At 42.7% G+C, this 27,315-nt stretch overlaps 1 long non-coding RNA gene, 6 other non-coding genes and 1 pseudogene across 8 annotated transcripts; 7 read left to right on the plus strand and 1 right to left on the minus strand.

Annotated features, from left to right (window-relative positions):
* Nucleotides 1–510: 510 nt before the first annotated feature.
* On the plus strand, nt 511–3,463 carry LOC129820043 (uncharacterized). Of its 2 annotated transcripts, none has more exons than XR_008754144.1 (9): nt 511–595; nt 1,247–1,311; nt 1,585–1,643; nt 1,863–1,927; nt 2,121–2,166; nt 2,337–2,396; nt 2,695–2,773; nt 2,950–3,032; nt 3,228–3,463. It is a non-coding gene; the product is annotated as an uncharacterized LOC129820043 (long non-coding RNA). The 2 variants fall into 2 exon arrangements; XR_008754145.1 differs by having other exon boundaries at nt 512–595; nt 2,695–2,769.
* LOC129820407 (small nucleolar RNA SNORA16B/SNORA16A family) lies at nt 967–1,092 on the plus strand. Its single transcript, XR_008754207.1, has one exon. It is a non-coding gene; the product is annotated as a small nucleolar RNA SNORA16B/SNORA16A family (small nucleolar RNA).
* Nucleotides 1,360–1,495, plus strand: LOC129820406 (small nucleolar RNA SNORA16B/SNORA16A family). Its single transcript, XR_008754206.1, has one exon. It is a non-coding gene; the product is annotated as a small nucleolar RNA SNORA16B/SNORA16A family (small nucleolar RNA).
* Nucleotides 1,689–1,769, plus strand: LOC129820405 (small nucleolar RNA SNORD103/SNORD85). The gene has a single exon (XR_008754205.1). It is a non-coding gene; the product is annotated as a small nucleolar RNA SNORD103/SNORD85 (small nucleolar RNA).
* On the plus strand, nt 1,960–2,035 carry LOC129820404 (small nucleolar RNA SNORD103/SNORD85). The gene has a single exon (XR_008754204.1). It is a non-coding gene; the product is annotated as a small nucleolar RNA SNORD103/SNORD85 (small nucleolar RNA).
* LOC129820417 (small nucleolar RNA SNORA44) lies at nt 2,442–2,573 on the plus strand. The gene has a single exon (XR_008754216.1). It is a non-coding gene; the product is annotated as a small nucleolar RNA SNORA44 (small nucleolar RNA).
* On the plus strand, nt 3,090–3,162 carry LOC129820420 (small nucleolar RNA SNORD99). Its single transcript, XR_008754219.1, has one exon. It is a non-coding gene; the product is annotated as a small nucleolar RNA SNORD99 (small nucleolar RNA).
* On the minus strand, nt 3,202–12,789 carry LOC129820040 (CTP synthase 1-like; annotated as a pseudogene).
* Nucleotides 12,790–27,315: the final 14,526 nt, after the last annotated feature.

Genomic DNA, 27,315 nt, shown 5'->3' on the forward strand with positions numbered 1-27,315 from the left:
ATTATATGCTTTCAGGGTGGAATACTTTAGTCATTATCTTAAACATAAAAATTATTCTATCACCTACAGACCTACACATCCATTTTCAAAAGTGTAATTTCCCATTGTTGCCTACTCGTATAGGCATAGGACGTCTGGAATAAATACTAGTGTGTGGCCTTTATCAACCTCAGATGCCTTAATCCAAAAATCACAAGTGTTGGCACTGGCAGCAATCCATTGATTTGTCTTGGTCAGAACTACATTGACCAGGCGTAATAAATTAGCAATAGCTTCAAGTGAAAATGTTTTTGTTTGCCTCTCTTCAAACAGGTATTTCTGTTTGGGTTTTCATTTTTTTACCCCGTCTATTTTCGTTGTATTATTTGTTCATTATTTATAGTTAGTCTTATCAGTAGCCATTAGCTATATAATTTCTGACACATTCTAGCATTGGTAGCTATGTTGATAGCGGTCTATGATTTATGGCGAACGTCATATACCGTCATACATCTCGTCCATGTGACACATGTGGACCAATCGCCAGGTTGTCCCACACTATATAAACCAATAGACGGCGGGTTTTCGCTCTCTTCAGTTCAAGCTAAATACAAAGGTGAGTTACCAGCAAAAGCGTTATCGCTTGACAGCACCTTTTATATTCAAGTGAAAGCTGTTTAACTTATTTGCCAATATTACATGTCTTGGGAAAAGCATGTACTTTAATGTTCGAATGGGTTTTCTGGGGGTTGTTATCGGTTCCTAGGACTGGTAGACTAACTTCCGGCGGGACCTGCACGTTATTGTGACCTAGTTTGCTATAGCCAGTTAAGTTAGCAACTAAAGTAGTTTCTGTGAACCTTGTGGGCAAGCTTATGTTAATCGTGAAGTTACATGTACTGTTTCGAACATGCTTACCTACGCTAGTTCAATACTCATTGTTAACTAACTACGTTGGCCTGTGATTTCCACGTGGCCGCTGCTGCTCGCGGCCTTTATCGATGCCGATTCAGTCCATTCTTCCCGCTGAATCGGTCGACAAAAGAGCCATGGTTTTACCGACGGTTGCTGTGAAGGTCTAATTTATCAGCAACAATTTGGGAAAGAACGGTGACAATTTTAGTGAGCCAGCAACTATGGCAAACGATGTCAAACATTGAGTAGATTGTTTTACAAGCAATTGTTAGATTGTGCAGTGAGTGTAGCTAACTAGCTGTGTGGACTTAAGGTTAGCCCTACTGAGTACCTCATTGATCTCTGCTTCTAGGTGGACAAACTCCATACGATAAACCCTGCCCAACCCAATATGGCTGCATTGCTACTGCAGAATAGGTGAGCAGTGTCAATGAACTATGATCTCTGTACAACCCATTATAAAACCCAGGCACCTATCGAAGCCGTTCCTGCATTCTTGTAGCAGACATGGTCAACATGATGCCAAAAACAATACTTTCACCGACGGTCGCTGTCCAGTTCGAAAGTAACTGACGCAGCAACATTAAGGGGAAGGACAGTCCATGCACCATTGTACTTAGAAAATGTGGATGTATTGGTCATATGATGGATTACGTTTTCTAATTGGATTGCTTCCCTATGCGCTCTAAGCCCAATGGTATCTTCTGAGCAGTCCCCCGACGGTGGATTAACAAATGGATATGCAGAAGGTACGTTTATGCAGGATGATTTCAAGACGTTTCACCATCCTTCATTCTGGCTGTGATGAGACACTTGCCCTCACTTAGAGGAGTGCCTCGATGCTGAGAACTTCTTAGTACTCGTCTGAGCCCAGATATATCATTTACTTAACTGAATGTAAACTGTTTTGTTTTGGCTATACAACAAAGTATATTTTTACCTGATCCTAATCTTCTAATGCTCTACAGGATTAGTTAGTCTGAAGACCCTATAGAATGGGATTAGAATGAACCAGTGGACGTTCTAATTGGAGGTAAAAAAATAAATAAATAATTACATCTATGTTTTGGCTGTGATGACAAACTTGCCCTCACTTAGAGTACCTCTTTGATGAGAATTTATAGTACTCGTCTGAGCCAAGATATTGCAATGAGAGCAAATTGGTGTGTTTTTACTATGTAAATAAACATGTAGCTGTCTAACCTGACTCACAATTTTCTCTATAGGCTTAACCCCAGATGCCTTGAGAATTAACCACTTAATATTCTGAAGGTAATTCAAAATGTCTGCCTTTCATTCTGTCTGACACACTTGCCCTCATTGTCTTGATAATTTAACCTACCTGGATAAATGAGGACATTCCACTATTCAACTTCTGAGCCTGTTTAATGGAAATTAGCCTAGATTGATCATCCCAATAAGGTCACTTTGTTTCTCATCAGGTCTCGTACCAACTGAAATGGCAGAGGTGACGACCCAATCGCCTAGAGATTGAACAGCTGGTAAGTTTTTTTTTTTTTTTTTCAAGTGTTGTCTGGTCCCCATGGTAGCATGCTATCCTAAGGACCCGGGCTCTGTCTGTAGCCTCTGGTTCTCCAAGTGCATGCCAGAGAAATGGGGAGTCTTTGACTGTCCTAGCCTCTCTGTGTCTGAGGTAGTCACTCTACTGTCCTACAGATGTTTAGCTGCATCTTTGAACCGTAGTAATGTAGCTTCGATGGTTCCACAATGTAAATTCTGCCATTAGCGCTTAATTTGTGCACTGCTGAATTTCTAATGTCTGACTGGGTCTTTCTGCAGGTATGGAGGTAAAAGTGTGCCTCAACACTTGAGATGAAATGGCCCATCCAGGTCCCTTGATGGGAATGTCCATCTGTAGGTATATACTGAACTATCATTTTGGGGGGTTAAGCGCTTGTGATTAATCTTCAGATCAATGCTGATGCCTTATGTGACTGCTGGATGAAACATGCGGATATGGGACTTAGATCAGAGTAATTCCTTGGCCATAATGTATGTGTATATATCAAGATGCTGAACTTATTTAATTTGCAGGTCTTGCAACTGCCTCTGGGTGAAATGACTAGCATTGACCAATTACACTTCAGCGTTGATATACTCGTAAAAAGGGTTTTAAGGTACTTCTACTTTGCCTCATGCTAATCACTGAATTATCTGTGCAGGCTCTGGTGTGTTCTGATCAATGATTGATACCTTTTAAAATGTGACTGATGGATGAAACATGCGGATATGGGACTGAGATCAGAACGCTACCTTCAAAGTGTGTACGATACAAATTGTCTCAGCCACTAAAACATTACTTTTATTCTCAGGTCTTGTGAAAGGAATGTCCTACACAAGGGCTTTCTCTTGCCAGCATAACATCAGCTGTTATGCTCTAGTGGGAATTCCACTAACGGTATGTAGCTGCTGCTCACATCCGTCACAATGACTAAATCATTTGTGCTATAAGAGCTCAAGTATTGATGGAAAAATATTTGTTCTTCACTGCAAAAAAAATCTTGTCGTGTGCATCCTTTCAGTAAAATAAAATGAATTAACCCTGAAATGTACAGACCTCATTTCTTGTCATAAGTGTTTCAATGAAAAGAGAAACTCGACCAATCCATGTTTCATCTCAAGGGATTTGTCCCAGGTAAAGAAAGTCACATCTTTAGTACTGCGTAAGTGTATTGAGGCATGTTTGACCCAAAACGACAGTTACATTTCACAGCATATACATAAACATCTTTAAGAGCTTTAGCCCTTGATCCTCCATTTAGAAATGGATTTCCTTTTACATCTCTTCATTGTTCCCTTCCCTCTGCAAGAAAGGAAAATTATGGGCAGTTAAATGGTTAGCAGTTGGGTAGCCTAGAATCCAAACTGACATGCTAAAGTCAGAATTAAATATTAGTGTTGCTTACTTGTCACAAATTCCTATGAGGACTCAGTTATTTCCGGGTCTGGGGAGCTGCTGCCGCTCTGATCACTGTACGTGTCCCTACAGAGATGGTATTCAAACGACACAATATTAATTTGCCAGTTCTCGTACCTTTGACATTCACTGCAGAATTTAACACAGGTTTAGGACTCATACTGAGTTACCGTGGAGACAGACAGCAACCCTTCTGTAGGTAGCTCTGTAGTTTCCCGGCTGATGCCAGCAGGAGGCCAAAGTAGGGAGGCGATGGTTTGATGGGGCGAGAGGTGAACTCAGGGTGATACTGCACCCCTACAAAATACGGATGATCTAGAAATAAAAGCAGAGGGATGTGTGAGTATAAAAGGTACATGCAAACCAGACAAACCATTTTGTCTACACATGATCCCAGACACTTACCGTCTAGCTCAATGACTTCCATTCGCTCTCCTTCTACATCTTGACCCACGAAGTGAAAGCCTTTCCCCTCAAAGTGATCCTTCAGCTCTGGGTTCACCTGAGACCAGAAACAAGGTAAGCACACTGAAACACTAGTGACATGTAGAGAAGGTATATAAAGTGATGTGAACATCAACCTCAAAGCGATGTCGGTGTCTCTCATCCACGTACTCAACATCTCCGTAAAGTCTTCCTGCAATTAAACACAGCTGGAAAGTTCAGACCCCTTGACTTTTTCCACATTGTAAAATGGATGAAAGTCCCCCCCACCCCACCCATCTACAACCTATAATGAAACAAATTCATTAAAAATAAACTGACATTTACATAACTATTCAGACTCTTTACGCCATTCTTGGGTATGATTGTCAGGTTGGTTCGAGTCCGTGCTCTGGCTGGGTCACAGACTTGTCCCGAAGCCATTCCATTCCTGTTGGAAGGTGAACCTTCGCCCCCAGTCTGAGGTCCTGAGCAGGTTTTCATCAAGGATCTCTATACTTGATCCTGACTAGTCTTCCAGTCCCTGCCGCTGAAAAACCTCCCCACAGCATGATGCTGCCACGTAGGGATGGTGCTTGGCATTCAGGCCAAAGAGGTCAAATGGTTTCATCAGACCAGAGAATCTTGTTGATCATGGTCAGATTCTTTAGGGGCCTTTTGGCGGGCTGTAATGTACCGTTTACTGAAGAGTGGCTTCCGTCTGGCCACTACCATAAAGGCCTGATTGATGGTGGTCTTTCTGGAAGGTTCTCCCATCTCCATAGAGAAGCTCTGCCAGTGACCATTGTGTTCTTGGTCACCTCCCTGACCTAAGCCCTTCTCCCCAGCTTGACCGGGAGGCCAGCTCTGGAGTCGTGGTGGTTCCAAACTTCTTCCATTTAAGATTGATGGATGCCACTGTTGTTGGGGACCTTTCAATGCTGCAGAAATGTTTTGGTACCCTTCCCGAGATGTGTGCCTCGGAGCTCTATGGACAATTCCTTCGACCTGACATGCACTGTTAACTGTGTGACCTTATAAAGACAGGTGGTAGCCTTTCCAAATAATTTAATTTACCTCGGGTGGACTCCAATCAAGTTGTAGAAACATCAAGGAAGATCAATGGACACAGGATGCACCTGAGTTCAATTTCAAGTCTCATAGCAAAGGGTCTGAATAGTTCTGTAAATAAGGTATCTTTTTATTTTTTAAATATAAATGTGCAACAAAAAAAACGCTTTCGCTTTATCAATATGAGGTATTGTGTGTAGATTGAGGAAAATGTTTTATTTAATCAATTTTAAAACAAGTCTAACATAAGAAAAAGTCAAGGGGTCTGAATACTTTCCGAATGCACTTTATAGTGTGTGATTATGACTGACTTTACTCTCAAAGTTTGGTCTCTTACTTAGTATACTGTTGGTGGTCTTGAAAATGGTCCGTCTCTTTCCCAGCCTCATGGTCCCACCCATCTGCCCAGGATTGTGTTCTGGCATGTCAATCACCTAGAAAGAACCAGTAAGGAATCAGATTTCTTTTTGTTGGCCTTCACAACCAGTAAAGGGGAGGGGAGATCTTATGAAGGTGGAACCTACAACAGCATGCTTTGATTCGGGATGAAACTCTGTAGAGTTGGCATCTTCCCATTGTAGCACATTCCTGGCAAATTCACACAGCCAGCTGCATCCCTAGACACACACCTGCAAACCCATAGGAGTCAGGTTAACGCTGCACATACATGAAGGAATGTGAATGGAAAGCTTTAATTCCATCCTTAGGTGTAATTTGTTCCTTGATCTAAAGACTGCATCCTCATGGCTGCCTGCCACCGATAGACAATTCTGTACCTAGGAAGGGTTTCTTCTGTTTGCGTGCCCAGTTGATGGCGTGGATCTTCCCCTCTGTCCCTCTGACTCCAAACCCCCCAGGTACCAGGATGCCACTGTGGAGGGAGGGAAACACCATCATCATGAACATAGTCACAATACTGACCCTGTTCTCTACCAGTCCAACTGACCCCCTGTGATGCCATATCTCAGTGTTTCTCCCCATGGGAAACTGAGCCCCGGTCTAAATAATCGAGCGCTACCAGCCTGCCCGCCACACCCACCTGTCAGACATCTCCTGTCAGACATCTCCTTCCACTTGGTGAGCATGTTTAAGTTCAGGCATACCCTATTCAACTGGATGAATCAGCTGTGCTGGTACTGGACTACCGTACATAAAATAAGTAGAACTGGCTGGGGGTACAAGAGGATTGGAGAATACAAGATGCCACATCCCACTGCTAGACCTTCTACCCCAGACCCCACCATACTTACTCAGCACTGCAGAGTTTTTGCCACGCCTCATGGTACTTCACAGGCTCCTCCTTCAGTGTGTTTGGCTCCAGGTCTGCTGAGTCAATATACTGAGAAAAATAGATGACGGGAGGGGGAGACATGAGAATGGTTTGCTATTGACCCGATAGGACGTAGCTTATCCAATACTGAACAAATACTTAACTGTAACTCAGTAAAATCGTTTGTTCATAGAAGGAAATCAGTCAATTTAAATCAAATTCATTCGGCCCTAATCTATACATTTCACATAACTGGGCAGGGGCGGTCATAGGGTCATCCACTAGGGAGCCAGGCCAAGCCTATCAGAATTAGTTTTCCCCCCACAAAAGGCTTTAAAGACAGAACACTCCTCAGCTCTGTTGGACATTCCAGCTGTCAACATGCCAATTGCACACTCCCCCAAAACGTGACATCTGTGACATTGGGTTGTGACAATTGCACATTTGAGTGACCTTTTATTGTCCCCTGCACAAGGTCTACCTGTGTAATGATCATGCTGTTTAATCAGCCTCTTGATATGCCACACCTGTAAAGGTGGATTGATTATCTTGGCAAAGGAGAAATGCTCACTAACAGGAATGTAAACAAATTTGAGCAAAATCAGCTTTATGTGCATATGAAACATTTCTGGGATCTTTTATTTCAGTTCTTGAAAAATGGGACCAACACTTTAAATGTTGCGTTTATATTTTTGTTCAGTATAGTTGACATGACTGCACAAACAAGTAAGACTTAAACATGAAATCACACTTTATAGCAGCAATCTTCTTCAAAATAAAACCTTTTCCTGAGGACATCCAAGCCAGAGGAACAGTATAATTTAACCTTGCTGTGTAAGAAACTAAATAGAAAAAGATGCACTGTCAAGCACAGGTTAAGATGCTTTTGGATGTAGGGCTGGTTTTCCAGACACCGATTAAGCGTAATCCTGGACTAGAATGTGCTTTCTACATTGAAAGTGTTTCTTAGGCTAGGACTCGTCTTATTATATGTCCAGGAAACCAGCCAGTAGTGCCTTTCCAAGTGTGTAGTTTGTACATGTGTTTTAGCCTGGCTGTTTGTGTTTTACCTTGATATCCAGTTTGTGGCAGATGGCTAAGGCCGAGTGTTCTAGCGCTTTGATGACTGACGCGTAGGAGTCTGTGAACTTGGTGTATTTCCCCACCAGGGCTATAGAACACTGCTCTAGGAGCCTGTCTGACCTGGGATTCAAAAACACCATAGGCAAAGTTATATGCCGCGTTCAAAACTGAGAACTCTGAAATCCCCAACTTCAGTGCATTCAAGACAACTGGGAACTGAGAAACACTGACATCTTTCGAGAGCTCCCGACTTGAAGATAACCGCCGTCATGATTTGACCCCCTTTTTCAGAGTTCCCAGTTGTCTAAAGCACCAATCATCTGAATACCGGTCACTCCATAGTGCTGCAATACAACAGGTGAATAGGCAGAGCAACCAAACAGCATCATTACATTTCTCTGTAGTTCTCATCCAGATATGTAGTTCTTTATCCAGAGGTCAAACTCAAACGTGGTGGGTCTAAATCAGGGCTGTTCATTTCTGGTCCTGGAGGGACGACACACTTGTTTTTTGTTTCTACCTGGTAGTTAATTGCACTCACCTGGTGTCCCAGGTCTGAATTGGTCCTTTATTAGGACTGACAATTAACAGCCCAGGGCCCGGTTTCCCAAAAGCATCTTAAGCATGGGAAACTGAGCCCCGGTCTAAATAATCGAGTGCTACCAGCCTGCCCGCCACACCCACCTGTCAGACATCTCCTTCCACTTGGTGAGCATCTTCCTGGGGCGTGTCTCTATAGGAAGGTCTAGTCTCTGACAGAAGTAGCCCACCACCCCCTGGTTCTCCAGTAGCAGAGGCACTCTGTAGATGGACGACACGTCTGCCACGCAGATCACCTGGGAGAGGAGGGGAGAGCTAACACTCAGTCACAACTAAAGGCTTCAGTGGTTGTTTATTCATCTTTCCTTGATTCCTCACATCCTCCAAAGGGAGATTTATTGGACCTTCTCTAGTACAGTAGAGAAGGAGATGACAAGGTAGGATGTGAGGAATCACTGGGAAGATTTATTGAGCCAGTGTCGTTTCATTCTAGTGTGTGACTGTACGATCAGGTCTTACCTGTTCAGGTTCTACATGACAGAACATGGAGATCTTCTCTTTGACAGAGTTCTCCAGGGGAGTGGAGCAGCGACACATGATCTAGAGGGAATTGACAACACAAACAATCCTTGCACTAAATGTACAAATGGACAGAAAAGTGGTTATGACGGCTTGCTAGGACTAGAAAAACTTGGGTTAATTTAAACTCACCAGATCAGGAGACAGGCCGAGTCCTCTGAGCTCTCTGACACTGTTCTGAGTGGGTTTGGTCTTCTGCTCTCCTGTGGCACTGGGCTGTGGGACCAGGCTGACGTGGATGTTACAGAAGTTCTCCCTCTTCACCTTGAACTGGAACTGCCTGAAGGCTTCGATGAAAGGCATGCTCTCGATGTCTCCCACAGTGCCTCCTAGCTGCACACATAAAACAGACATACCGGGATACACAATTACACAGGAATACAACTAGTAACTAGCCAGCCTGAAATGACTCCAAGTACATATGTCACACTATTATCAAACCAATAAAGGTTCTCTGGAAGTCATTGATCTACCAGTGTTAACCATAATCTTTACCTCGATGACACAGATCTGAGGCTCCACACCGTCATCGTCAACAGGTACTATGGCCTGACGCATCACCCACTCCTGGATCGCATCAGTGATGTGGGGCACCACTGCAAGGATATACCAAACAGGGACAGTTAGTCTGGAGATGCAGAGAAAGTGACAAGAGAACTTGATTGCTCATATCCTTCCTTTTTGTCATTGGTTCTTCATAGGATATTGGACTGAGGTCAGAACTGCCATGTCACACAAGCTAAATCAAATGCACATCAACTATTCAACAAGGGTCTGAACTCCTGTATACCCAGTCTCTCTCCCAGCATGACTATGTACAGTCTTTCCCAGGTAGTCTCCTCTTCCTGTTGATGACAGATTAGTAGCTCTTCCTTTAACCCCTGTATATACACAGTTTCTACAAGTCATCCCAGCCCTTGTCGTGCACCGTCTTGTAGGTAGTCTTACCCTGTACAGTCTTTCCCAGGTAGTCTCCTTTCCTCTCCTTGTTGATGACAGACTGGTAGATCTTGCCGGTGGTCAGGTTGTTGTCTTTGGTCAGTCTGATGTCCAGGAACCTCTCGTAGTTCCCCAGGTCCAGATCCACCTCACCCCCATCGTCCAGCACAAACACCTCACCTGGAGGGAGAGCAGAGGAACAGCGTTAAAACACCTCACCCGGAAGAAGTCGAGTGGTATGGTTAAAACCCTAGTCAACACGCAAACATGTCACGTAGAGACAGAGCGAGGGACAGGATTCTGTATATTTGAATAGATGTCCATGTCTCCATCTGTATCGATGTTGATCTAGACCAGGGGTATTAAACTCTTACCCTACGAGGTCCAGAGCCCGCTGGTTCTCTGTTTGACCTGATAATTCATTACACACACTTGGAGCCCCATGTCAAAATCAGTCCCTGATTAGAGGGGAGGGGTGGAACTGACTTCAAGGTCCAGAGTTGAGTTTGAGGGATCTAGACTAGAGGTCGACCAATTAGGATTTTTCAACGCCGATACCGATTATTGGAGGACCCAAAAAAATCCGATACCGATTACATCGGACGATTTTTTAAATGTATTTGTTATAATGACAATTACAACAATAATGAATTAACACTTATTTTAACTTAATATAATACATCAATAAAATCAATTTAGCTTCAAAGAAATAATGAAACATGTTCAATTTGGTTTAAATACTGCAAAAACAAAGTGTTGGAGAAGAAAGTAAAAGTGCAATATGTGCCATGTAAAAAAAGCTAGCGTTTAAGTTCCTTGCTCAGAACACATGAAAGCTGGTGGTTCCTTTTAACATGAGTCTTCAATATTCCCAGGTAAGAAGTTTTAGGTTGTAGTTATTATAGGAATTATAGGACTACTTCCCTCTATACCATTTGTATTTCATATACCTTTGACTATTGGATGTTCTTATAGGCCCTTTAGTATTGCCAGTGTAACAGTATAGCTTCCGTCCCTCTCCTCACCCCTACCTGGGCTCGAACCAGGAACACATCGACAACAGCCACCCTCGAAGCATCGTTACCCATTGCTCCACAAAGGCCGTGGCCCTTGCAGAGCAAGGGGAACAACTACTTCAAGTCTCAGAGCGAGTGACGTCACCGATTGAAACGCTATTAGCGCGCACCCCGCTAACTAGCTAGCCATTTCACACCGGTCCTAGGCCGTCATTGAAAATAAGAATGTGTTCTTAACTGACTTGCCTAGTGAAATAAAGGTGTCCAAAAATACCGATTTCTGATTGTTATGAAAACTTGAAATGGGCACAAATTAGTCGGCCATTCCGATTGATCGGTCGAAATCTAATCTAGACTATTGATGTTGAGGTACCCTTCTGTGTACACAGGACACCAACACACATTCCTAGTAACATTTATTGTATGGCAATAACATGTTCTGATTCAGACAACTGTGCTTGAGCAAAGAAAGTAATTCCATAACAAACAGAGAATAGTACTTAGGAGGCCTCATCATGGCATAGAATTGCATTGACAGTGTCGTTTCAACCTATAATAGTTTGTTAGCATTTTCTTCGGTTTCATGACCCTGGACTCACCATTGTGAACCAAGTTTCACAGCATACACACAAGACAGATCTTAAAATCCCTATTTCTATAATACAGAACATTTCCTGAACTCACCATGCTCATACGGAGAAAAGGTCCCTGCATCTATATTGATGTAGGGGTCAACCTTGATGGCGGTGACACGCAGACCACATGACTTGAGGATGGTTCCCACACTGGAGGCGATGATGCCCTTCCCGATGCCTGAAATGACGCCACCAGTGACCAGGATGTACTTCATTGTGGCACTGGGTAGGAGACAAAATAATACGGATTACAGTAATGTAGTTAATTGATTCTAGTAGCTACTTGAGGCGGCTGGAACCTGGAGAGGTGCACCAACAACTGGAACCTTTCTGTTTCGAATCCCAAGTCCGACCGGGAGGATTCTAGGTATCCTACACCTAGATGCCATCTCCTGCCGTTGTGCCCTTAGGCAAGAAACTTTAGCATTTTATTTTTCGCTTAGTGTTGCTCAACCAAGCAAGTCTACCCCTCTGAGATAGTGGAAAAATCGCACAAGAGTTTTTTGTAATCAACATTCCTTCCCCTCGGGATGGGGAGGGTCTTGCTGATTCCTATCGTTCGATAGTACAGTACATGCAAAGACCGTACAGCGATACCTGCGTGGTGGCTAACGTTACATTGGTCAGAGAAATAAAGGACAAAGAGGGCGCGCTTATCGAAGGCATCAACGCTAAAATCGGAAATCTAAAATATCTACTCTCAGTGGTTACAACCACCAAGTAAATGCAACAATGTACAACAACTGAGCTCGTTAATAAACATTGCAGTTAGCCAGGTGCAAAGGTTGTAACACAAGTTACCTAACAGTAAAGGACTTGCAACATATAAAGTAACGTTATCTACAGAAACGTTAGCTTGATATCCTATTCTATTGTCAATAACTATGAGCCACACTAGCCGGATAGCTAGCTAAACTGAATCCTAACCCAGGACAATGCATTGACGTACCACGCGCCCAAACCTGTCATAATACAGTACAGGGGATATATAAAATGCGGACTCCAAGGGAACCAGGCCCGAGGATTCCATCATAGATAGAACAACGAGCTCTACAAATATTTGACTCCATTGCGTCAATTGAGCTAACAAGCGAACAGCAGGCTAGGCTACCTCAGCGCTGCGGTGTTCACAAAGGAAGCATGTTTTTCAACCAAAACTAAATAGTGTAAGGCGGTCAAATTGTAAATATTTGGACTTTATACATTTTAAATTATCAATGTATATACATTTCAATTCTTCCTTCAAATCTTGAATAATAAAAAAAAAAGTTACTTAATTAGAATTGACTATCCATCCACTCCAAATTCCAACACGTGTTCACTGGCCAAATCTTCTACCAGAGCAGTACAGAAAAAGACCCGCGACTAAGCAAGAGTGGCCTTGTGGTCGAGGACGCCAAGGTTGCGTAGGATCTGCGCATGCACCACGCTGGAAATGTAACAATTGTATTTTTTTTTCAGGGTTTGAGCTATATCAATATGCCAATCGTTATTTCATATTGTTATTTTTGTTATGTCTACATTTTTATAATAATTGCATGATTGTGAGTAAAATAGTCAAATGATGTCCGATACAAACCAGCAAACGACAATAATGTTTGTACCATGTTTTGTCCTGCTCCCATGTTGTGTTCCTACCATGTTGTTGTCATGTTGTGTTGCTACCATGCTTTGTTGTCATGTGTTGCTGTCTTGCTATGTTGTTGTCTTAGGTTGTCTCTTGTGGTGATGTGTGTTTTGTCCTATATTTATGTTATTTCTTTTTAATCCCAGCCCCCGTCCCCACAGGAGGTATTTTGCTTTTTGGTAGGCCGTCATTGTAAACAAGAATATGTTCTTTAACTGACTTGCCTAGTTAAATAAAGGTTAAATAAAAATAAAAAAATACGCCGAACAGTCCACATGATGGTGGAGGTAAGTGTTTACAGCTGATAATTAGTGGGGCAACCGGCAGGTGACAGTATTGCTCCATCTAAAATCCTTGGTGGCTGCTTTGACGCGCTGTACATGGCAGAAAAACGCAATAAATAAATGAAACAATAAACGTTGTCTTTAATGCATATACATCTTTTGAAAAGTATATGATATATTCTGCAATGGAGGGAGTACAATAGTGGTGCAATGCCTCTTCGCTTTACCCCTGGTACCTAAGGCCTTTATAATTATGTTTACATGTAAACACACAATATCACATCCACTTTCAAACTCATCTGTTCTACCTGGGGGCAGGTTGACAGATTTTAGCTGTTTTTTTTTTACCACATTTTTATTTTTTTTCTAAATTTTGTTGGGGGGTTACAGGTACATTATTGATTTAAAATTACATGTTTATAAAACATGTACTAGTAGGCTGCCACTCAAAAGAAGAAGAAGAAAAGAACTTAGAGTTTAAGTAATAATACATTCAGTACAAACAGGAAAAGAAAACAAAAATAAATGGGCCTCAACCCCCAACCTCCCGTGTCTCCACCCAACTCCCCCACCCCCCTCTCCCGGAAACCTTCCCACCACCTAGCAACTATGGTTGCTCATCAGGCAACCCTCACCCTCCCGCCACCCCTCCCTGAGACCAGAGAAAACCTTCCCCATATCAACCCTTTCTCGTGGGCCTGAAAGCAAAGAAAGTAAAAAATATTAAAATATGTATATATACTGAGTGTCTAAAATATTAGAAACACATGCTCTTTCCATGACATAGACTGACCAGGTGAATCCATGATCCCTTACATGTTTGTGTTGGGCTTTATGAATTGTTAATTTGTAAGTGTTGGGCTTTTGCTGAGCTAATTATTTAACTAGGCAAGTCAGTTATGAACAAATTCTTAGTTACAATGACAGCCATCCCCAGCCAACACTGTGCTAATTGTGTACCGCCCTATGGGACTCCCAATCACAGCTGGATGTGATACAGCCTGGATTTTAACCAGGGATTGTAATGATGCCTCTTGCACTGAGATGTAGTGCCTTAGACCGCTGCGACACTCAGGAACTGAATATTCTTGACTTTAAAGTCAAGTATATTTGTCCAGGCCTCAATTGTTCAATGACTAGCACCATTCCTTCTCACTGTCGAATTTTAGAACTTCTAATAGTAACTTTATCCACTGGCGAATGGGGAGAGAGTGAGGTGATTGCCTTCTAAGAGCCAACATATTCTTTTGCTGCAGTGCTGCCTGCCAGCAGTAATCGTCTCTGATTTATGGCGAGATTCAAGGAGCTATCATCGTTAAGTAACATAATATATGCAAATAATTGAATATTTACATTCATGCCCTAAAATAAACTTTACCCTATAAGTATTTTACTGCAGGTCACTCCCACATCAAATGGACGATTGTACATACCTAATTCAGGGCTCCTGTGTGGTGCAGAGGTCTAAAGCACTGCTTCTCAGTGCAAGAAGTGTCACTACAGTCCCTGGTTCAAGTCCAGGCTGTATCACATCTGTCAGTGATTGGGAGTCACATAGGGCGGTGCACAATTGGCCCAGCTTCATCTGGGTTTGGCTGGGGTAGGCTGTCATTGTAAATAAGAATTTGTTCTTAACTTACTTGCCTAGTTAAATAAAAACTAAATGAAAAGATGGAAGTTGGGGCCAATTTCATCATAAACTGTTTCTTTGGTGTTAAAAACAGTTTGTGAGCAAACTGTTGATGGTTCTGTTTACGGGATGCCAAGGACATATTTTTCCATATTCTGTTCCAGATAAAGGGTTGTTCAGATTCAATATAGATCTGTGGACCATACTTTTATAATGGCTACCTGAGACTATGAGCTTTCCAAAAGTTGACCAGATCATTTATTTATAAATACCATCATTAGATGGTTCGGTAGTTGGGTTTCCCAAGGGACTCCATATGTAACGGATGTGAAATGGCTAGCTAGTTAGCGGGTACGCGCTACTAGCGTTTCAATCAGTTACGTCACTTGCTCTGAAACCTAGAAGTAGTGTTGCACCTTGCTCTGCATGGGCCGCGGCTTTTGTGGAGCGATGGGTAACGACGCTTCGTGGGTGTCAGTTGTTGTTGTGTGCAGAGGGTCCCTGGTTGCGCCCGTGTCGGGGCGAGGGGACGTACTAAACTTATACTGTTACATTGATGCTGTTGACCCGGGTCACTGGTTGCTGCGGAAAAGGAGGAGGTTGAAAGGGGGGTGAGTGTAACGGATGTGAAATGGCTAGCTAGTTAGCGGGTACGCGCTACTAGCGTTTCAATCAGTTACGTCACTTGCTCTGAAACCTAGAAGTAGTGTTGCACCTTGCTCTGCAAGGGCCGTGGCTTTTGTGGAGCGATGGGTAACGACGCTTCATGGGTGTCAGTTATTGATGTGTGCAGAGGGTCCCTGGTTCGCGCCCGGGTCGGGGCGAGGGGACGTACTAGGCAGCATAGCAGACATAAATTGTAAATATAGAAAAAAGGATTTGCCTGGTAATGTGTATGTATCTTTCAAATCTTGGAATGTTCTCAAACCATTACTGTCCATGATATTGACAAGGGTATGGATTACACATTTGGACCATTGGGGGGATGCAAAAGGCGGCACTCCAGATCGCAAGTCAATATTGGAGTAGGAGCATGCCATTTTGATTCCCAGTTACATTGTTTTAAAATGTTGCGCCAAATAGAAATTCTGGGAGCAATAATAGGACCAAAGCATAGTTTGCATTGTTTAAGGGATATATCAGTAAAGACCACCTCTTGCAGGGCAATAGGAGACATCATATTTCTCTCTATACTCAGCCAGGGGGTAAACCATGTCTAAACCAATTTAGGATTGGGTGAAATGCTATTGCCTGGAAATACTATTTATGTTTGGTACGGATAGTCCTCCTACGTCTTTCCCTTTTTGTAGGTTTGTTAATTTTTACCCGGGATCCTTTAGCCTACCTTTCCATATACATTTAGAAAACGGCATTATGAATTTTGGATCGCCTTGTATGCTGCTTCTAGTGATTCTGAACGGAGTAGAGAATATATTGTCTCTTATAACTATGGCTGAGGGATTGGCATAATGCATTTTAATCATATTCATGAAATTGGAGCCAATTCCCATATGTTCCAAGACAGACCAGAGATATGGCCATTCTTGTCTGTCAAAACCTTTTTCTGTATTGAGAAATAAGCTGTTGTTTCTGATGAAGCATTTAAGATATGTAATAGTCAATTGAGGTAATCCGGGGATAAAAGTATTTTTTTTAACAAACCAGCTTTGGTCCGTGTGGAACAATTTGGGAAAGTAAGTGTCTAGACAGAACCACAACATTTTGTAAAACAGTTAATCACAGATAAGGGAAGCTAGTGAGAACACTAGGTGGCATCTTTACCTTTTTTGTGAATGGCTTTGTTAATCATTTCGTGCAATAGTGGACCTAATTGATTTAAAAACGTTATTTATTTTAATTTAACCTTTATTAACTTTTTTTTATTTTTAAATAGACCTCAGGAGGAATACTGTCCCATCCAGGTGATTTGCCTTTATTCGTGCTATCCAATGTCCTTTTGAGTTCATTGAGAGTGATTTGGTCTCCCAGCGAGGTGGCTACCTCTGTTGAAAGTGGCGTTCCTAATTCTTTTGTCTTGCCTTTGGAAAGAGTATCAGCTACCAAGGTCTGAAATTAGTGTTTGTTGAGAACGCTCTATCACAGTTAACAACATTTCAAATTCTGAAATCTTCTTTAATTGTGATTTATTCAACCCAGATGCAAATGCAGTTGCACTATTTTTTAATAAAGCCTTTGGTGGCATCCCATAGAATCCAGGGGTCATCGACTGAATTTTTGTTAATTATTATCAATTCATCCAATTCAGTTTAAAATTCTTCACAGAAAGTCATGATTTTGTAGTAAGGAAACATTAAAGCACCATATTGTGGCTCTTTTAGGAAATTCTGAAATGTGTAACAGGCAGTAGTAAGCAATGATCAGATAGGCTCATATGACAAATTTCTATTTTCGTGATTGAAGAAAATAGAGTAGTAGATAATCGTATTTAAATGGGTTCTGGAGAATGGTTTGTGCCTGTTTGAATGGAAAGTGTACTCTTTAGCTTTAGGGTTATGAGCTCGCCTGGCATCAATGAGGTTGTAATCAGAGAGTATATGTTGGAGAGCCTTAGTTGCCTGTGGATTGTTGTTGGTCTTATTCGATTTGTCCCACATGTCCAAAATAGCATTCATGTCTGTCCCAATATCCAGTTGGAATTCAATTAATTCTAACAATATGCTCTTCAGAGAATCAAAAAACTCGGAGCATACACATTAATAAAGGCAATTTTCGTTCCATTTTGGATATATTTAAGGAAAGTGATTCTGCCTTCTTGGTCTTCACCTTTGCCAAGGATGGTGATTTTGAGTTTCTTATGTATCATTATGATTACACCCTTAGTTTTGTATGCGGCTGATGAACAAGCAGCCAATTTGTACAAATGGTTCTCTATTCTATGTGAGTCCATTTGGAGTTTGTGTGTTTCTTGGAGCATTGCTACAGTATATCAATATGGTTTCTTGCCAGTGACATGTTGATGTGCTTCCAAGCATGCAGGCAGTTTCAGGGTACAGCAGGAGTCGGCTAATATCATTTGTGGGGGGAGTAAAAGCACATGTTTTAGGGTGAGTTTCAGTTCAGTGTAGTTGAACAGACAAAGGTCACCCTCTCTTATGTAGCAAACTCCAAAACAAACCATCCCGTATAGAGCTCCCTGGGCAGGACAGAGTGGTGCATCTTGAGAGTGGTGCATGATCTCCTTTTGACTCATAGTAATTCATAGGAGCACTATACTGACATGATGTCCTCCACTCCAACACACTGGCTCCATGTGTGTGTGTGTGTGCGTGCGTGCGTGTGTGCGCATTTCCATTAGCAGGTACATTTTTTGTTGTTGAAATGCAGATAAATAAAATTCACACTGGGAGAAGGGAAAAAAATTACAATTTAGAAATAATGCTTTTCAGCCTATTCATTGATGGAAATAGAAGTTGATGTAAATACATTTGAGTGGTCATGCTTATCGGTCTATGAGTTAATTTGCATAATTTAGTGGAATTCAATTGGTGCGTTTGTATATTCGTTATGTATCTTATTTATCACACTTGCACAGCATACAGATACAGAGCCTGTCAGACAGCGCTTTTATAAGCCCAATCATTGCGCAACAGTTCTAAATGCAAGATTAAAAAGAGCTACTCTTTTTATTTCTCAACTGGTAATTGAAGCAAGCTTCCCATTCGCCGTTCAAATTAATAGACAACGGAAGGCAGACTTCATCAGCGCTTCACACACCACTTTGCAATGCTCTAGAGGCAGTACGCATTCTGAAAACATATAGCTACTGAATTGTTTGAAACCTGAATGTTTTACTACAAATTATGAGGCATGTTTTACCTTGCTTCAAAGTAGCCTAGGCAAAATTCGACCATATCAGAAGAGGCAATTCTTTTATAAGTGTAAAGGCAGTCAATGTTGTTCTCCTCCTCAAACGAGGAGGAGCATGGATAGGACCAAGATGCGGATTGAGGGAAATAAGCCATCTTTTAATAAAAACAGCAAACAAGACACTACAAAACTACAAAATGAGACTAACCTTCAACTGTCCTGTGAGGACACAGGAACAAACACCCACAAAAGCCTACTGCCTATGGCTACCTTAAATCTGGCTCCCAATCAGAGACAAATGAATGACAGCTGTCTCTGATTGAGACCCAATCTAGGCAGCCATAGACATAACTAGACAACCTAACAAACACTATCCCATACACATACAACACCCATGGACTAACCAAACACACACAACATACAATGCCCACCCCAACTCACGCCCTGACCAACTAAACATAATCAAAATAACATAAAAATAGGTCAGGAACGTGACAATAAGACTTCCACATGCATTGAAACCAGTATCCTATTTCTCTCATGTTCTTTGGTTTTCAACTTTCTTTCATTGTCCGGTAGCCAAATGCAGATTTGTGCGTAGCCTACTGCCTTGTGCGCATTGATGTGCTAATAATGTTAAGAAATAATAGTTTCTCAAAATGTTAAGCTAAACGTTCTGATCTGTCGCATCAGATTCAATCATTTTAAACATCTTTTTATGCAGCCTAGGCCTACTGGTTATATTCATTTGGTATCTATCCCCCCACAACTGTCCCAGAGTCTGTTTGAGCTATTTCTTTCTCGACAAGCTGACCAATAGAATATGTACACTTTTCTACTATGAGGGATATTATACTGAACAAAGATATAAACATGTAACAATTTCAAAGACTTAACTGAGTTACAAATCAGTCAATTGAAGTAAATAAATTAGGCTTAGGGCTTTATCTGCAAACATTTCTAAAAACATGTTTTCACTTTGTCTTTACGGGGTATTGTGTGTAGATTGATGAGGATTTTTTTTTTAAATCAATTTTAAAATATGGCTAATCAACAAAGTGTGGAAAAAGTCAAGGGGTCTGAATACTTTCCGAATGCATTGTAACTATTTGTTCAGCTCTTTTGAAATGTACAGCCAGAATTCAGAACATGAGCCATTCTTACAGTATTTTCCCTGTACACCAAGTCAGAATGTTAGGATAAATAAAGGGGGCATATAAGCTGACAATGAAAACTCCTTCAATATTTGATGACATATCTCTAAAACAGGCTAAAGGCTACATGTCCACCACCAAGTCAGAACAGTAGGCTAAATTATGAAAGGAAAAGGTACAAAATTATAAGGGTGAGGCACATGGGCTGTTAGGACCAAATTATTAGGGTGAGGCACATGGGCTACCAACAGCTTACACAACATACACTTAGTATTACTTTCCTAGGTACAGCATATAATTTATGCAGCAACATACGATACATTTTTGGACTCACCTTGTTATGCTGTGCTCACTTGAACAGGAAGGTGGTACGGCGGTCCTTCATGGGCAAATTTTGTCATCGAACTTTGTCATCAAAGTCTGGCATTCTCTGGAATTATGGTGCTTTCAAAACAACTCTGAAAAAAACAAGGTTGAATCATGACGTCAGTGATCTTCAGGTCAGAGCTCTAGAAAGAGTCCCGAGTTCCCAACTTGCAATTCCAAGTTGGATGACTTTTGAAAACGTATTTTCCCAGTCAGAGCTAGTTTTTTCAGAGTTCCCAGTTGTCTTGAACTCATTGAAGTCTGAGATTTCCCAGTTTGAAGTTTCCATTTTTTTTAAACGTGGCGGAAGTCATGCTGGATTGAAAAGAAACCTTTAAAACCAGATTTGGACCACACAGCCACTCCACTGAATAGCAGGCTAGTGATTGTTTTGCAATACTTGCAGTTAGTCACTGATTCCTTCCAAACCACTCATTGTTGAATTTGTGATTTCTAACTTGTTGTGTAATGTTAATGTCCAATTGCCGATGAGCACCGATATGTTTGATCTATAATTTCTCTTCATTATTTATCTTCAAATGACAAGGATTGAAAAGAATTTGCCAGTAGATAGCTGACTTGATTCATGATGATGACTGCATGCTTGCTAGCTAAGATTTTGAAGGTATGATGTTGACATGATCAGACCAATCAAAGCTATGGTAGATATAACGTGATTTGACATCATTTTATCTGTGCACAATGACCTTGAGCCTTCTTGGATGGGTACTTCTATGGCAGCACCTAAGGTGCTTGAATTTTTTAGCTCTCCCCGTAGAATTTGCAGTGACGTAGCGTCCCCATGAGTGACAGAACACTGAGCCAATCATGGCGCAACTAGAGAACATTACCAACCCCTACGTGCTGTATTTTCCGCTGGCTGCCCCACTACCACAGAAAGCACTGAGCTAGGCTGAAATACCTGCATTTTGGAGCTGCCTTATTGAAGAAAGCAAAAAAGAGACCATGTTGTTATGCGGCTTTATTAACTCAATTATTATTAAAATGTTTTACGTTGTTTGCAAACTGATATGTGACACGTAATAATGCCAAAATTACATGACATTTCCATTTATTTTTTGCTAAACAGGTGGAGCTCAAAACAGGTGGGGCTCTGTCCCACCTGCCCTGAATGACGGGTCGCCACTGGCCAATATACAGGAGAGCAGGGTTATCTTCATTATTCCAATATGGCACACAGTAGGAAAACATTTAGAAAATATGTGTTCAGGTAATACCTCCCCGTTTCAGAACGTTAATCTATATTGAACACAACCCTGGGCATTGAGTATTGGAGTGTCTGACTGACGACTGGACCAGAGGGGTGACGACCACAGCACTTCCTAGGGCTAAATGATTCCTTTAGTCCAGAAACAGTCATTCCACACTAGTGAATATTATCATCAGGCCCCTGTCTCTGGGAAGTAACGCTTAATGAGTCCATTTTAATATGGAATCTGACCATGGCAATGATCTCATTAAACTCCCACAGTGTGACTGGCTGATTGGCTGCCTGCCTCCTCCACAAGCCATTTCCTCTGGTTAGAAATGGAAACGTAGCATGGCAGCTGATTAACCACATGGTGTACTAGGCCTAAGTCCCATATGCCCTGTGTGATAAAAGAAAAGAACAGGGTTTCATCCCTTTCTCAATCTTTTTCATGAAAACCTCCCTCCCTGATCTGTGAGGCTGGAGACTGGGAAGTGCAGGTAACAACATAGGGGGTGGGAAAAGAGAGTAGTAACTTCGGGTCAGGCTGGGTTGTAATAAAGGTAGGGGGCATACCTAGTGGAGGCTCTTTAATAGTGGTGTGGATTACCTTGACATGCTCAGAGCATACCACTGACCAGGCTGATAGAGTGAGTATGTGTGTGAGGGGGGATGGGTAGTGAGGACTGTGTGTTCTTGCTCTCTCTCACTGTCTTTCTTTCTCTCTCTTTCCATCTCTCTCTCACTTTCTAATCTACAGCTATCTCCCTAGGGTCCCAAGTCAGGAGGACGGCCACATGTATCCACACATGTTATCTCATCAACATCAGAACAACCAAAACCCAGCTAATAGTCATGGCAGTGTGTGCGTGTGTGTGAAGGGTGTGTGTGTGGGTGTGTTGGGCTGTTCTCTTCCACCCACTGTGACTTTTATCTCATTTGATTATTCTGAGAGGATGACATTCGACCAGGGGGTTTATACATGGTGCGATATCGCACTGTCATATTGGAGTGACACACACACACACACACACACACACACACACACACACACACACACACACACACACACACACACACACACACACACACACACACACACACACACACACACACACACACACACACACACACACACACACACACAGCCAAACCCAGGCCCCATCTCCCACTCTCCCATCCATTGGCTAATTACATTTAGCCTTCTGCTCCACGGTGACTGTTGGAACAGCTGGGCTTGGTGGTTCCTGGAGAACAGATAACACAAATCATGAATCAAACTACTGTTGCTGCCATGGAGAGAGAGGCAGTGAGGGTGGGGAGCGATGAGAGGGAGAGGAGTGGGGAGAGAGAGAGAGGACAAGGACACAGTGATAATATTTAAAGCCTCATCCCCCACATATCTCATTCATATCTATATCACAGGCTGAAAAGAGGGGGAGGGAAAGGCCAGCATATGACTGTTTCATTTCCCTGGCCCAACAGAACAGCGTGATGTAGTTGGTTGGTTGTCTTCCTGGTCCAACAGAATAACATGATGCAGCTGGTTGGGTGTCTTCCTGGTCCAACAGAACAACGTGATACAGCTGGTTGGGTGTCTTCCTGGTCCAACAGAATAACATGATGCAGCTGGTTGGGTGTCTTCCTGGCCCAACAGAATATCGTGATACAGCTGGTTGGGTGTCTTCCTGGCCCAACAGAACAACGTGATATAGCTGGTTGGGTGTCTTCCTGGTCCAACAGAATAACATGATGCAGCTGGTTGGGTGTCTTCCTGGCCCAACAGAACATCGTGATACAGCTGGTTGGGTGTCTTCCTGGCCCAACAGAACAACATGATACAGCTGGTTGGGTGTCTTCCTGGTCCAACAGAACAAAATGATACAGCTGGTTGGGTGTCTTCCTGGCCCAACAGAACAACGTGATGCAGCTGGTTGGGTGTCTTCCTGGTCCAACAGAACAACATGATACAGCTGGTTGGGTGTCTTCCTGGCCCAACAGAACAACATGATACAGCTGGTTGGGTGTCTTCCTGGTCCAACAGAACAAAATTATACAGCTGGTTGGGTGTCTTCCTGGCCCAACAGAACAACGTGATGCAGCTGGTTGGGTGTCTTCCTGGCCCAACAGAACAACATGATACAGCTGGTTGGGTGTCTTCCTGGTCCAACAGAACAAAATTATACAGCTGGTTGGGTGTCTTCCTGGCCCAACAGAACAACATGATACAGCTGGTTGGGTGTCTTCCTGGTCCAACAGAACAAAATTATACAGCTGGTTGGGTGTCTTCCTGGTCCAACAGAACAACATGATGCAGCTGGTTGGGTGTCTTCCTGGTCCAACAGAACAACATGATGCAGCTGGTTGGGTGTCTTCCTGGCCCAACAGAACAACGTGATGCAGCTGGTGAGGGGAAAGGAAAAGAGAGAGGGACAAAAACATATTCATGCTGAAAAACAAATCCCATAAAATCTTCTAGGATGTTACATTGTGTGAGGTCTTCCTCACCTATATATTCCTCTATGACCTTGGCAGTACAGTATAATGGTGCATACACGAGCTGCAGGTTTCACATATTGTATTATACTATCCCAAGGTATCCTTTATATCATTCCCTGTTGAACTTACATAGTGTAAATCCAATTGGTTCTACTGTAAATCTACTGGTTGGTTGATGTATCTTCCTGATATATGCCATTTAGCAGACATTTATTCAAAGCAACGTACAAATCAAATTGTATTTGTCACATTCGCCGAATACAATAGGTGTAGACCTTACAGTGAAATGCTTACTTACGAGCCCCTAACCAACAATGCAGAGTTTAAAAAAGTAAGAAAATGTTGCTTAACTAAAGGAAAAATAGTAACACCTTAAAGAACAGTAACGAGGCAATATACAGGGGGTACCGGTACTGAGGCAATGTGCAGGGGTATGGGTTTGTCCAGGTAATTGAGGTAATATGTACATGTAAGTAGGGGTAGTGACTATGCATAGCTAATAAACAGAGAGTAGCAGCAGTGTATGTGAAGAGTGTGAAGGAATGTGAGCATGTGTGTGTGTTGGAGTGTCAGTGTAGTATTTATGAGTGTGTGGGTCCAGTGAGTGTACATCCAGCCTGTGCAAGAAAGTCAGTGCAAAAGAAAATAAGGGGGTCAATGCAAATAGTCCAGGTGGCCATTTGATGAACTGTTCAGCAGTCTTATGTCTAGAAGCTGATAAGGAGCCTTTTTGTCCAAGACTTGGCGCCTCAGTACCAGAGAGAACCATCTATGACTTGGGTGGCTGTAGTCTTTGACCATTTTTATGGCCTTCCTCTAACACCGCCTCGTATAGAGGTCTTATAGTAGGCTACAGTATGTGCATCCATTTTGTATATGACTCTTGCAGGAATCAAACCCACGACCTTGGCGTTGCTAGCATCACGCTTTTACCAATTGACCCACACAGGACTACTATTTCTCTGTGAGAGGCAGATGTGTGTGTGGGTAAATTACAACCGCTGGCTGTATTAGTGACCTTCCTAGACATGATGGCCAGGCCAGATGATTGGACATCACTGTAGTCTTCAACAGCTGTTTGATTTGCTGTTTTTAGTGGCAAGGAGACGGACATGCAAACCAATAAGTATGTCCATATGGGGAGTGTGTGTGTGTGTGTGTGTGTGTGTGTGTGTGTGTGTGTGTGTGTGTGTGTGTGTGTGTGTGTGTGTGTGTGTGTGTGTGTGTGTGTGTGTGTGTGTGTGTGTGTGTGTGTGTGTGTGTGTGTGTGTGTGTGTGTGTGCGGTGGTAGCTATGATTCATAATAATAGTTTTGGCACTGCCCTAACTCATTTGCTTATATCCGATTCCTTATCAACTTTGTCGATGGCTAGCTGGGGCTTGCGGTCACATGGTCGGGGGTAGGGAAGGTACTAGGGAGAGAAGGATCAGTCACATGTTTACTGGAATGTTAGTCTGGTGTGAGGCCGGACACACAGTCATCAGTGTACAGAATTACAAAGAGGAAGCAAAAGCCTTTTGGACACAGCATTGCTGCCTTGCCACTATGTAGACACTCATATCTGGAGGAGCAGGAAAGGAATGGAAGAGTGCAGCTATATAGAGAAGAAAAATATTCCATAAACTAAGGATTAATGGTTACTAGTCTAGCACCCTATACCCCCCCCCCCCCCCTCCCCTCTCTCCTCCCTTGTTCCCCTTTTCTCTGTGAGGGATCTCCTTCTCAATGAAGTTTATCCCCTCTCTCTCTCTCTCTCCCCCCCACACTCTATCTCCTATACATCTCTATCTCCCCTGCCCCCTCCCTTTCCCTGCGATGTGTTTGAAGTGCCCTTGTGACGCTAGGCGGGCGGGGTCTTTGAGGAGCCCCGTGAATTGCTTGTATAATTGTGTCTTATATAACAGTGAATTAGGCAGGATATATGTTTCAAACAAGGGCAGCAGTGGGGGGAGTGTTCTAGCTGCACTCTGTGTGTGTGTGTGTGTGTGTGTGTGTGTGTGTGTGTGTGTGTGTGTGTGTGTGTGTGTGTGTGTGTGTGTGTGTGTGTGTGTGTGTGTGTGTGTGTGTGTGTGTGTGTGTGTGTGTGTGTGTGTGTGTGTGTGTGTGTGAAAGAGAGTGGGCAAGAGAGACGGAGAAGGATGTTTGCATAGGCACAATGGTAACAATGAGTCACAGCTGTACTGAAGAACAAGTGACATGAATCCTTAGAAGCCTCATGAAACATAAAGTATCTGACAGATTCATTAACACTTTGCGCCATAGTACATGCTTAACAACACAAAACGTTTCATTGAATGAGGTAAAATTGTACTCTTGCATAAGGTCTAAGCTACATCTACAGTTCACAACCCATATGATCTGTGTCTTTCTACAGTCATCGGTTGGCTGTGTGGGACAGGGGTGTAGTATGTAGTAACCATGTAGACTCAACACTTCACGGGTACACTGCCATGTTGCCGAACTTCAATCTTGTTTGTGACAAAAAAAAGTAAACCTTCTATGGACCTTTGTGTACACCGAATAAAGATGCAGTAACTCACTTTTTTGTCGCCCAGCAGTCGAGAACGCAATATGCCAATTCAAATAGCTGGAATATAACTGCAGTTCAGTGAAGGTGACTCAGGACTTTGCAACACACAATGACCTGATATTGTTAATACTTCCAGACCCATTACAATTAGTAGGGTGTATTCAGTTGTGTTTGAAGTTCAGGGTGTCATGTTTTAGAAATGATGATGACGATGATGATGATCGTGATGAAGATTGGGGTAGTTGTGAATGAGGCCAGCTGCATCCACACTGTCCAATCAGAACGTCTGGAATGTTGAGAATGTTCTGTTTCTCTCAGAGCTCACAGCAAGAGAAAACAGAGCGAGAGCAGAGCAGGAAGAGAGGAAGAAGGGAGAACACAATATCTGTGTCCGTAGTCTGTTTGTTTCGGTTCTAAGAACTAGTGGCAAGTCATACGAACGTAGCACAACACCGTGGAACAAAATGTTTTCTGCTTGCTAGGAAAAACAAGACAGAGAAAGAGAGATAAGTGTGTGGGTAGCACATGGGGAGATGTAAAACATACTCCTCAGCCTGAAGTGGCACCACTTGCGCCAGTGAGTCGCTAGCTTTTCACGTGGCGTGACTGGTAAGGTGCTTCAGGAGGGTGGTAAAGCGCTTCAGGAGGGTGGTCACGTGCTTCAGGAGGGTGGTAAGGTGCTTCAGGAGGGTGGTAAGGTGCTTTAGGAGGGTGGTAAGGTGCTTCAGGAGGGTGGTCACGTGCTTTAGGAGGGTGGTAAGGTGCTTCAGGATGGTGGTAAAGCGCTTCAGAAGGGTG

The sequence above is a fragment of the Salvelinus fontinalis genome, chromosome 22 (genome assembly GCF_029448725.1).
Source record: "Salvelinus fontinalis isolate EN_2023a chromosome 22, ASM2944872v1, whole genome shotgun sequence".
NCBI classification, from domain to species: Eukaryota; Metazoa; Chordata; class Actinopteri; order Salmoniformes; family Salmonidae; genus Salvelinus; species Salvelinus fontinalis.